This window comes from Rosa chinensis, chromosome 1, assembly GCF_002994745.2.
Source record: "Rosa chinensis cultivar Old Blush chromosome 1, RchiOBHm-V2, whole genome shotgun sequence".
NCBI lineage: Eukaryota > Viridiplantae > Streptophyta > Magnoliopsida > Rosales > Rosaceae > Rosa > Rosa chinensis.
The window spans coordinates 34,643,141-34,654,561 of record NC_037088.1 but is presented as its reverse complement, the minus strand read 5'-3'; the positions used below and the strand labels follow the sequence as shown (position 1 = coordinate 34,654,561).

At 39.7% G+C, this 11,421-nt stretch overlaps 1 pseudogene; it reads right to left on the bottom strand.

Annotated features, from left to right (window-relative positions):
• Positions 1-2,784: 2,784 nt before the first annotated feature.
• LOC112190590 lies at positions 2,785-4,107 on the bottom strand (annotated as a pseudogene).
• Positions 4,108-11,421: the final 7,314 nt, after the last annotated feature.

The following is an 11,421-nucleotide window of genomic DNA, read 5'->3' as shown; positions in this document are numbered from 1 at the left end:
TACGATTTCCTCCCTTGAATTGAGATGCATCTTGTGCATGAGGACGAGATTGACGTCCTTGTTGGACAATGGCGCCATCCCTATGGCCGGCGGCCTTATGTCCTCCTCTCCCACGTTGGCTTTTGTTGCCACGTGTTCCCGCTCCATTTTGGAGGTTTCCTTCCTTTGTAGGGCGGTTATATGGACCAAAACGTCCGTTGTGTCCCTTATTCTTAGGGTTCCGCTCCTTGGGCCCTCCTTTGGGTGCATTATTATAATTCGCCTCTTGAACGTTCTTAGTTCCGATAGGCCTCGAATTATAATTCTTCACGAGGATATTGTCATGTTTTTCAGCTACAGACATAACATTAATTAGCTGATGAAAACCTCGTGATCCGTCCAGTATTGAATTCGGTTCGATATTGCTTTGATAGGAAAATTGCTGAGACGGAGAAGGTAGAGAGAGTTTTCTCAATTAGTTCTTGCTCTGTGACAGGTTGTCCACAGAACCTCAACATAGGCGCAGAACTTCTGAATTATATTCAGCTACTGACTTGAAGGCGAATCGTAGATTGCTCCATTGAACTTTCAAGTCGGGGAGGAGGGTATCCTTGACATTACCAAAACGCTCTTCTAGCGCAACCCATAATTCCCTAGCATCCTTGATTGCCATGTACTCCAATCGGAGTGATTTATCCATGTGGCGTCTCATCAAGATGAGAGCGGTGGCATTATTCGTAGCCGTACGCTCAAATATGAGCTCGGGATTTGGTGCTTGAATTACGGTAGGATCCCTTTTGAAGTGAGGTGGTTCTCAACATCCGTGACCCAACTATGATATTCCAAGCCAGTTGAGTCAAGTATAGGAAAGTCAAGCTTCGGCTTCGACATCCTGAAATAAGAAGAAGAAATATATTAGTTTCGGAGTTAAAACTTCCACGACAACTAATAAATAAGATTTCCGAGCTATGATACCAAGAAATCGATTTCCAAGAATGATTGGATTAGACCGAAACAATGATGTTTATATGGTCATAAATCGATGCTTACGGACGCTCTTAGTCCGAAGTCTTACGAACGCTCTTAGTTTGTTAATTGCGTGAATCCCCACAATTCTGCTTTTCAAGAATCGAACCTACGTTATAAGAAAGGTGGGATGTAGAAGAAGGGAGGTTGCAAGTCCCCAAAGAAAAAGAAGGAGAAATTAAATTCGGAAAGCGGGAACTTTAATTATAAAAAACTTACTTGTTAATTTGAAGCTTGAAACTTTGATTCTTGAATTCGGACGATTGTTATACTAAGTCGGGATTGCAGATACTGCTTCAATCCGGGGTGGGGATTGCCAGTGCTATTCGATCCTAAGCTAGGATTGCAGAGGCTATTCAATCCTAAGCTAGGATTGCAGAGGCTGTTCAATCCTAAGCTGGGATTGCAACCGGTTTGTAATCCTGGTCGTGGAAGATGGCTGGAACGCGGGGCTGCAGGGGAAGTAAGCTTGCAGCAAGGCTATGTGGCTGCAGGGGCAGTGGGCAAGGCAGCAAGGGCTGCGGTGCGGCTGCAGGGGCAGCAATACAGAGCTACAAGCGCATGGGCGCGCAGGCTGCAACGAAGGAGCGCAGGGGCGAGTAGAGCGGGGCAGGCTGCAACGAAGGCTCTGCTAGCTCGGGCTAGGGGCTGCGGTGGTGAAAGAAGATTTTAGGGTTTTTGGTTTTTGTTTTGTGGTTAGAACTCGTGCTGATAACTTGTTTAAGGAAAAGAGAATTCGAGAGAAATTGTAGGGAGAATTGTGTTTCATTATTGAGAATAGGAGCCCTATATATAGGGATTACATAGTACATGTTCTAATATTACAAGGAAATCTAATCCGAATAGAACTAGGAATTCTAAAACATTCTCTCCCATTGCAACTCCTAGTTTGTTAGGCACACAAAACTGATTATCCTTCAACAATACCCATTGATGAGCTGCTCCTACGAAGAGGATCAATCTTATGTTCACGCTGCCACTTATTATGCAAAACAAGCCCTGAAAATACTCTTCATCTCTTTGTTACATGTGAGGCTTCTCTATCGATCTGGTATTGGGTTGTGTCTCTTTTCAGACTTCAATTTCATCCAGCAGGTACATCATTAGTTGACCTGCTAGAATACAACTTCATTTCTAGCTTCTATTTATTCCAAGCTTCTTTGGTTTATTTCATTTTGCAATATCCTGTGGAGTTTTTGGATGGAACATAACAGGTTCAAACATGATGGAGGTGACTTTAATGAGGTTAATTTTAAACAGAAGCTGATATTCTCTTAATCTTGGTTTTCATGGGCTCCTTTTGGGAGTTCGACTTTGTATTTTGCTTTTTTAGTTACTTGCTTCTCTTTGTACTCTTTGTATGGCACGGGGTTTAGGTTTTCCGTCCCTCCTATTGCATAAATTTATCTATAATAATTGGAATTGAGCGCAGAGTTGAGTCTCCCAACTAGGCTAGGTTTCAATCCTCTTTTGAAATATATATATATATATATATATATATATATATATGTGTGTGTGTGTGTGTGTGTGTGTGTGTGTGTAGCAAAGATAGAGAAGTATTGTCTTGGGACCCAAAAAAAAAATCCAGAGAGAAAGAAGAAGACCAAGATATCGAACTGAAATTCATTCAATTGAACCAGTACCTACAATGGAACTTTTGCTAAAATGGACGATCATAACAACTGAAATGAAATACACTAATCTTGATTATTGTGGACACTGAGCACCACTAATTATTAACCAAAGTGAAAGGAAATGCAACATCTAATAACAAATATATTAGACCTTGGTGCAGTCAGTTGGCTTGAAGGACAGTCTTCTTCTTAAGGTCATATCCCACCAAGAATCCCGCCTGGGCTAGGTTCCCATAGATCGAAATACTCTGCGACGGAACAAATGCAAAGCACACAGCCTCGTCGCTCACCCTAATAAAGATGTTATTTGGCTCCAACTTCACATCTGCACCACTGAAATGCACAGTAATATTTGGTACCTTCAAATCCTTGGATGCCTTATAGCAAAGAGATATTGGAATCTGAGGGACCCTCACGCGCTCCCCGCCGACAACCTTGTCAACTGCTTTTTCTAGCTCCAAGTAGGAGAACTGCTCCAGTATGGTTAACGTGGTGCCAGAGTCAATTATAATGTTGCCCTCACCAGAGGCTGAAGATGATGATGAGAAGGGAATTTTCGTGTTGTTGACGCTTATAGCCTCCAAAGTCAAGAAGAAGAACGTTTTTCGGGTTTGATCTTGGACAATGGGAGTGGACACAACGCCAGAGCCCAAAACCCCAGCATCATCACCAAAGTTCAACTTGCTTGTTTGGTTACCTTCCGAGCCAAAAGGGACCAAGCAATACGAAAACTTTCCATCTATGGAAGTATCCAATTGGGTAATGAGTGACTCGTCACCACCTCCAAGCCCAGCTATACCAGACCCTTTTTTGTCAAAGGTTCCAGCATTGTCATGGCGGGTGTGGCCATTGTTTTCGGAAACGAAACGTTATTCCCGGTAGTGGAAGTTAGGGTTAGAGTGTCGACCGCAATGTCTCCGATTGTGTGTGACTGATCACCGTAGCTCACTTTATATTGGCAAGCCGAACCGGAACCACTCCCCTCGGCGGGGCACCTGCCCTTTAGTTCAGTGCATTGGTCTGAAGAGCAAGGAATGGTTCTGTAAGTAGACGATTTTGAGGGGTCAAAAATAGGATCGGTTTGCGTGTAACAATCAACACAAGGCTCGCACTGCGTCCAGATGAGGTCACTGCCGGTGTCGGCGATGGCCTTGATCGGAAATGGAGGTGTTCCAACTGATAACTCCATAAGGTAATCGCCGTTGTTGTTGGTTATAGTGGACTCGGCCTGGTTAGGCTGAGCCACTGAAGAGGAAGCTGTTGGACTGAAATGGTTGAGTCGGCTTATGGAACGGCAAAAGGCATTCTTCAAGCGTTGGGATGGAGTTTCTGAAGGATTGTAAAAGGGAGAGTGAGGCGAGTCACGGTGAATTAAGTCAATGGTGAATCCCCCTTTAGCGGAGACCGAAGAGAAATCAGAGACACAAAGAAGGAAGAGTGCAAATGCTGTTGTTGCTAGTGCTGCCATGGCTAATTAGAGAACTGGTTTTGTCACATTTGTGGTACGATGGGTTTGATTATACAGTGTGTGAAAGAGCAAAAAAGTCAAATGGAATTTGATGTCAGCGATTGCAAAGCAAAGCATGAATATCATTTAATATCGGAATTAAATTACTATCTAAATTTGATTGTCCAGATTAGATTGCTTTCTTTTTATGTTTATATTGTATGAATCTCATCATTGAATTTTTGCTGTAAATACAAAGTTTCCATGTAAAAGAAAATTTAATCAAGTCAAGTAACCTGGGGGATTTGCATTAATTTGACCCAAAAAATTATTTGCTTAATGGGGCTTAAATGAGGAGGAATACATGCCCCACGCCCCCTATCATGAGTTATATACGTTAATATTAGTGGTGAACTGTCTTTGCCTTAGAGGAATATATAAGATTATAGGTTAATAAATTTAAGTAATCGATTATTATATTAGCATGCATGAATCTTTCTCAAAGGTATAAAATCAGGTTAATGGATCCAAAATTGGATCTATCATATGGGATTTGATTTCCAACAGATATGGAAATGGAAACTACATGGAACACTATAATCATATGCTAATCAAAGTTAAATTTTAGTTGACTGAAAAAAAAAAAAAACTTGTTAAATTTCAAATATTTGAATCGGTGCAGGATCAGGTATCCATGAGGAAAAATGAGAAAGTATGCTATTTTATGATATTCATTGTGTGTGTGTGTTGGATCAGAGGAGGACGCTGCTCAAAACGGCTCGAGGCGGCGCAGATGGTGGCACTGATCTTGCCTATGTTGAACCAGGCCTCCATCTTGAGATTCTTCTTGTCGGTGGACTCCTTAGTGACGAGTTCGAAGTTGAGATTGGTTTGCTCAGAGTTTCTGTTGAACTTCCGTCGTGGACCTTTGACTTCACCTTGGTCAAAGGTCACCTTTGACTTCGCACTTTGATCACGTTGGTCTTCACCTTGATGGTAATGTCGTCTTAGATGTCCCTAGTCTATGAGGACAGAACCAGAGCTGTCATCCGCACCGCCGTGAGCCTCCTTGAGCTGCGTCCGCACTTTTGCATCAAGTGCGAACATCTGCTTCTGATCCTTTCCGTATATATATACACACACGCACATATATACCGTCTACCGCCCTCAAACCAATTAGAGAAAGGAAGGGAACAAGATCCCATCCTCCTAGTCAGATGTTCACTGCTATCGACCATGTTTGAGAATTTTGTCGAAAGCTGCTGGCGTCGAGTAAACCCTAGCAGACCTAGGTCAGAGAATTTTGAGAATAACTTTATATTATTCTTAGTCAAATATTTAAAAATAAATAAACTTTATATTATTCTTAGTCAAATATTTAAAAACACTTAAAATATTAAATATTTAACTAAATAAAATATTTTTTATTTTAAGTACTATTAAAAAAAGTACTAAATACAAAGTGTACGTAACTGTCAATTTTGCGTATTTATTATTAATTATGAATTATTGTAGTTTTCCGTAACTATTTTTATTTGATTTTTTCTAATTTTTCAGCATCTTATGTTGATAAATTTAATATCGAGTCAAGCCAAACCTAAGTCAAGCTCAAGCTCGTTCCACAATTGAGCTAAACCAAGTTGAGTTTGAGCTTGAAAGAAGTCCTTCATGACCTAGCTCCAATGGTGGATCAAGCATCGAGATCGGTAAGTCCTTTCTGGAAAAAGGAAGAGGACAAAGGGTTAGTCAACTTCAGATCGAAAAGATTGAAACTTAGATTCTACTGGCTCAACATGTTTCAGTTGAGCTTATGATCGATTTAGGAAAGTTTAGGGGTGTAAATGAGCTGAGCTAAGGTGAATACCAATGTGATGATCAAGCTTGAGCTGCGCTTGAATTCGATAAAAAAAAACATATAACCCGAGCTTTATCACCTTGGTATTCCCTTCAACTCAGCTCATTTGCACCTCTAAACTTTCCTAGCTGGATCAGAAGCTCCACTAAAACAAGTTGAGCCATCAGAATCTAAGTTTCAATCTTTTCAATTAGAAGCTGACTAACCCTCTGACCTCTTTCTTTTTCCGGAAAGGGCTTATCAATCTCGATGCTTGATCCACCATTGCGACTAGGTCACGAAGGATACTATCATCAACTCCATTTTCCCAATCGTTGAACAATAAACAGGACTTGAAAATTCCTTTCAAAAAAAAAAAAAAAAACAGGACTTGAAAGAGCCACATGTTACAATGATATTGTAATTTACTTTCTAATAATTACTAAGGATCTGGACAATCAATGAAAGCACCTCATGAAATCTAGCCATCACAAATCCCAATCAAAGATGTTCCAAAAGAAGCTTAAGAAAGATTAATTTCTTCTCTCTTTTCGCTTTGAAATTCACTCTCTTTACTCGGGCCAGATTCATTTTCGTGTCTTTTCCATACAATCGATTTTCTCAACCACAGATCATGGTTGCGATTTTGAATAATCATTCTCTCCCCATTGCAATGGCATTAGCATTATCTGTTACCTATTTGTTGCATTTCTCTCTAGTACAAGCTGACCATAAGGGCGGCTTCAGCGTGAAGCTCATTCACCGCAACTCTCCGTTGTCTCCTTTCTACAATCCTTCAGAAACACCTTCGCAACGCATGACAAATGCTTTGCAACGTTCCATCAACCGTGTCAATCTCTTCGGATCAACTAATTTGTTACCTTCATTAAACGATCCTGAATCTACAATAGTATCAGATAAGGGCGAGTACCTCATGAAAATATCAATTGGCATTCCTCCCGTAGAAATCTCAGGAGTTGCAGATACAGCTAGTGATCTGTAAGTACAAATCTTGTACATATCGTATTGGCATTCCCATACAAAGCTATGACAAAGCCTGTTACTGATCTTGGAGAGTCACAGGTAAATGCATCTGCATAAGCATGGGATTGCAACGTGTGTTGCAATCCCCGAGTCAGCTGTCAGTTTTATGTGGAGTCCGATTTTGGAAAGTAGGTTTTAGGTTTTATGTATTTATGTCTTTAAAAGATTTTTCTGAGTGTTAAAATCGTGGTGTTGATGCCCTAGGGTTTTTAGGACTTGTCTTTTCCTAATTGATTATCTTTGAGATTTATTGGATTTCATATATGGAAAGTTACTTTCCTAATTAAAAGACAATTATGGTAGAATCTTGGCTGTAGATGATTTGCCGTGAGTGCTTGATATATGGAGAATATATGCACGGCAGAGTGGGAGGCTTTTGGGAGAAAAGAATTTTGATAGAGTCTTGAATGATTGTTTGAATTTGTGTCTTCACAAAGAGTCAAAACACTTGGTCCATGTATAAGTGTTTGTGATCATAGTTTCATATACATAATACTCTCTCAAGATCAGTAGAGAGACGGTGAAGAAAGAAGAGCAAGATTTGAAGATTGATCAAGTGAAGGAGTTCAAGAACGAAGACAAACTTTGTATTAGATTTTGTGTGAATCTTATAGCCGAGCTAGCGCTATTCAAAGTTTGTAAAAGAACATATCCTTTTCAATATGATGATCTTTATTTTGGGTTCTCAAGAGTAAGAGCCCCGCAGTGTTTTTAATCTCATATCTTGAGATTTTCACTGCGTAACTAAAAGTCTGGAGTTTGTTCTATTATTTCTGATATATGCCCAGTAGGGATTGATCCATATACTGCAATCCCCATTCTCCAGAAATTCATATTCTGTCCTTGTATTTTCACTTGGTATCAGAGCAGGTTCTAAAGTCTTTTAGTTGATTCGTGGTCAAGGATGGAACGTGAACGTGACAGGGCCTCTAGTTCTATAAATTGCCCGCCTTTATTTGATGGTGAAGACTATTCACAATGGAAGATTATGATGAGAGCGTTTCTCTACTCTCAAGATGAAAACATGTGGAATGTTGTTGAGATTGGATGGGAACACCCAACCAAGTCCGACGAATCAAAGAAAGTGGAAGGGTCATCTGCAAGAATTCTTAAACCTAGAAAGGAATGGACAGAAGAGGAAGTTCGTAACAGGAATTGTGATTTTAAGGCTAGAAATTCACTATTCACGGCCTTGTCCAAAAAGGAGAGAATGAGAATTAGCCATTATGACACAGCCAAAGAAGCTTGGGATTTGCTTCAAGTCACGTATGAAGGAAACAAGAAGGTTAGAGGTCAGAAGCTTCAAAGACTTGTATTGGAATTTGAAAACATGACCATGGAGGAAGATGAATCGGTTGATGATTTTCATACTCGACTTCTCAATGTTACTAGCCAATGCCGCAGCCTTGATGACCCATTTGAGGAGCACCGAATTGTCAAGAAGCTTCTCAGGGCTCTTCCCTCAAAATTCCAAGCCAAGCAGATTGCCATTGAGGAAGCTCAAGACCTTGACACTTACACCTTGGATGAACTGGTAGGGAATCTCAAGACTTTTGAGATGCGGCTCAAGCCAGAAAAGAAGGTAAAAAGTGTTGCATTCTCTTCTATCAAAAAGAAAGAAGCCATTGATGATTCTGTTGATTTAGCTTTGCTAACGAAAGAATTTAAGAATTTTTTGAAAAACAAAAATTCTTCAGGGAATACTTCAAAAAAATTTTCTAGTTCAAGGAGGGATCAAATGTCTGAAAATCGTTTTGATAAAAATCCAAAGTTTACTAAATTCCCTCAAAAGAAAAATTTTCCTGAAAAACCAAAATGTTTTGAGTGTGGTGGAATTGGACATCTTGCTGCCGATTGTGGCAATAAGAGGTACAATTTGCGTGGTAACAAGGCACTAAAATCTACTTGGAGTGACAGTGATGATAGCACTCATTCCGATGGTGAAGAGGTAAATCTTGCTCTTACTTCTTCTTTTAATTCTGAATTGTCTAATGTTTCTGATTTAGAAGATGCCACGTTTGATGAAGAAACAAATGAAAAATGCAAACAATTGTACAATGCCTCAAGAATTGTTCTTAAGAAAAATAATAAACTCAAAGAGGAAATTGAATTCTTAAGGAGTGAGAAAGAAAAACTTGAGCAAAACTTTGAATTATCTTTGAAAAAATTGGAAGATGAACGAACTGACCTTGTTGATAAGATTAAAGTTTTGCAGGGAAAGTCCAAGTCTCAAGACTGGAACAAGGAGCATGAGGAGCTCATTAACAAAATAAAGGTTTTGCAGGTGGAAATAAAGGCTCAATCCTCCTTGAATGTTTCTCTAACCCTTGAGAATGAAAAATTGCAGGAAGAATTATTGAGGGTCAAGGAGAGCTTTAACAAATTCTCTATAGGATCTGAAAAAGTCTCTAAAATGATGGGAATTGGCAAAGCATATGGAAATAAGGAAGGATTAGGATATAATGGCGAGTCGTGCAAACCTTTGATTTTTGTAAAAAGTGTAGAAGGTGAGAGCTCATCAAGCAATTCACAAAGCTCTAGTGACAAACCATCTGGCTCTAAGTTGGTTGAACGAACAGAACCTCATAGAGTCATTCCTTCACACCAGAAAAATCCTACGGTAAGTTCTGACAAGCACACCAATGTACGTCAGCCCAGGTATGTTCCAAACTCTAAAAATTTCATTCCTACTTGTCATTATTGTGGAAAATTAGGACATATACGTCCTAGGTGCAACATGCTTCGAAGGGTCACTCAAAATCAGAGAAGAACATTGAGATTTAACTCACCTGCCTCACTGCAAGCTGAGTTGAAAGAAGGGCTGAACCTGATAGCCAGGATTGCAAAGCTGGCTTCAATCCCCGTGGATCTGGAAACGAAAACAAAACAGACTTGGGTTAAGAAAGGACCCAAATGCTTCTCAACTAAGATTGATAATTTTGACATATCTTCTGAATGTATTGATGCAACGTGTTTGCTTTCATCTTATAGTTCCAACAATGAGTTTGAACATGTGGAAGCCACTTGTCTTGTGGCCTTGACTGCACTTGCAGATAAGAAAAGTGACGTTTGGTACGTTGATAGCGGTTGCTCACGACACATGACCGGTGAAAAGAGTTGGTTTGTGTCCTTTTCCAGTGAGTTTACAAGTGGATCAGTCATGTTTGGAGATGGAAAAAAGGCAACGGTAATTGGTAAGGGAACCGTAAATACTCCAGGTATTCCTAATCTCCAAAATGTCTTGTTTGTTGAAGGACTTCATGGAAATCTCATAAGTGTTAGTCAATTAGCTGATGATTATGAGGATGTAAATTTCAATAAAACAAGATGTATTGTTACTGATAATAATGGCAAAAAATATTATGGGTGGTTTGCGCTCTAAAGATAATTGTTATCATGTACATGCTAATAAATCTGTTGAAGTACAGACATGTTTGAAAGCCAAGACTTCAGATGATGTTCTTGAACTCTGGCATAGGCGTCTGGGGCATGTAAATTTTCAAGACTTGCTAAAACTTTCACACAAGGAAAGTGTAAGAGGTATGCCTTCTCTGAGTGGTAAGCCATACAAGATGTGTGATGGTTGCAAGGCAGGTAAGCAAACTCGTGCCTCACATGGAGCAATAAATTCATCCACTACAACTCATCCATTAGAACTTATGCATATGGACCTTGTTGGACCTTCACAAACCGAAAGCATGGGCGGTAAGAAATATATTTTGGTTGTAGTTGATGACTTCTCACGTTTTACTTGGGTAAACTTCCTTAGAGAGAAGAGTGATACATTTGAAAGCTTTGAAGGATTGTGCCAAAGAAAAACAAATGAAAAACATTCTACAAACTTGTGCATTGTTAGAGTTAGGACTGACAATGGAACTGAATTTAAGAATGCCTTGTTTGCTAATTTTTTCCTTGAGCATGGAATTGCACATGAGTTTTCAGCTCCAATTACCCCACAATAGAATGGTGTAGTTGAAAGAAAGAATAGGGTATTGCTAGATATGGGAAGAGTGATGCTACATTCAGCTGGACTTACTCCAAATTTTTGGGCCGAAGCGATTAGCACTGCTTGTTATACTGTAAACCGTGCATTCTTGAGACCAGGTACCAACAAAACTCCATATGAACTATGGAAAGGTAAGACACCCAATGTAAGTCATCTTCGTGTTTTTGGCTCTCCTTGCTATATTTATAGAGATAGACAATATCTTGGAAAATTTGACGCTAGGAGTGATAAAGGCATCTTTCTTGGTTATTCTTTAGATAGTAGAGCTTACAGGGTGTACAACAAGCGAATCATGTCTGTAATGGAATCATATAATGTATCTATTGATGATTGTGCTGCGAGTACTGTTCAGGTTACTCTAGATGAGGATCAACCCTCAGAAAGCCGAGTAAATGTGGAACTGAATGAAGAAATGGATTATCCCTCAAATGATCCTATTTTTGATCCTCCA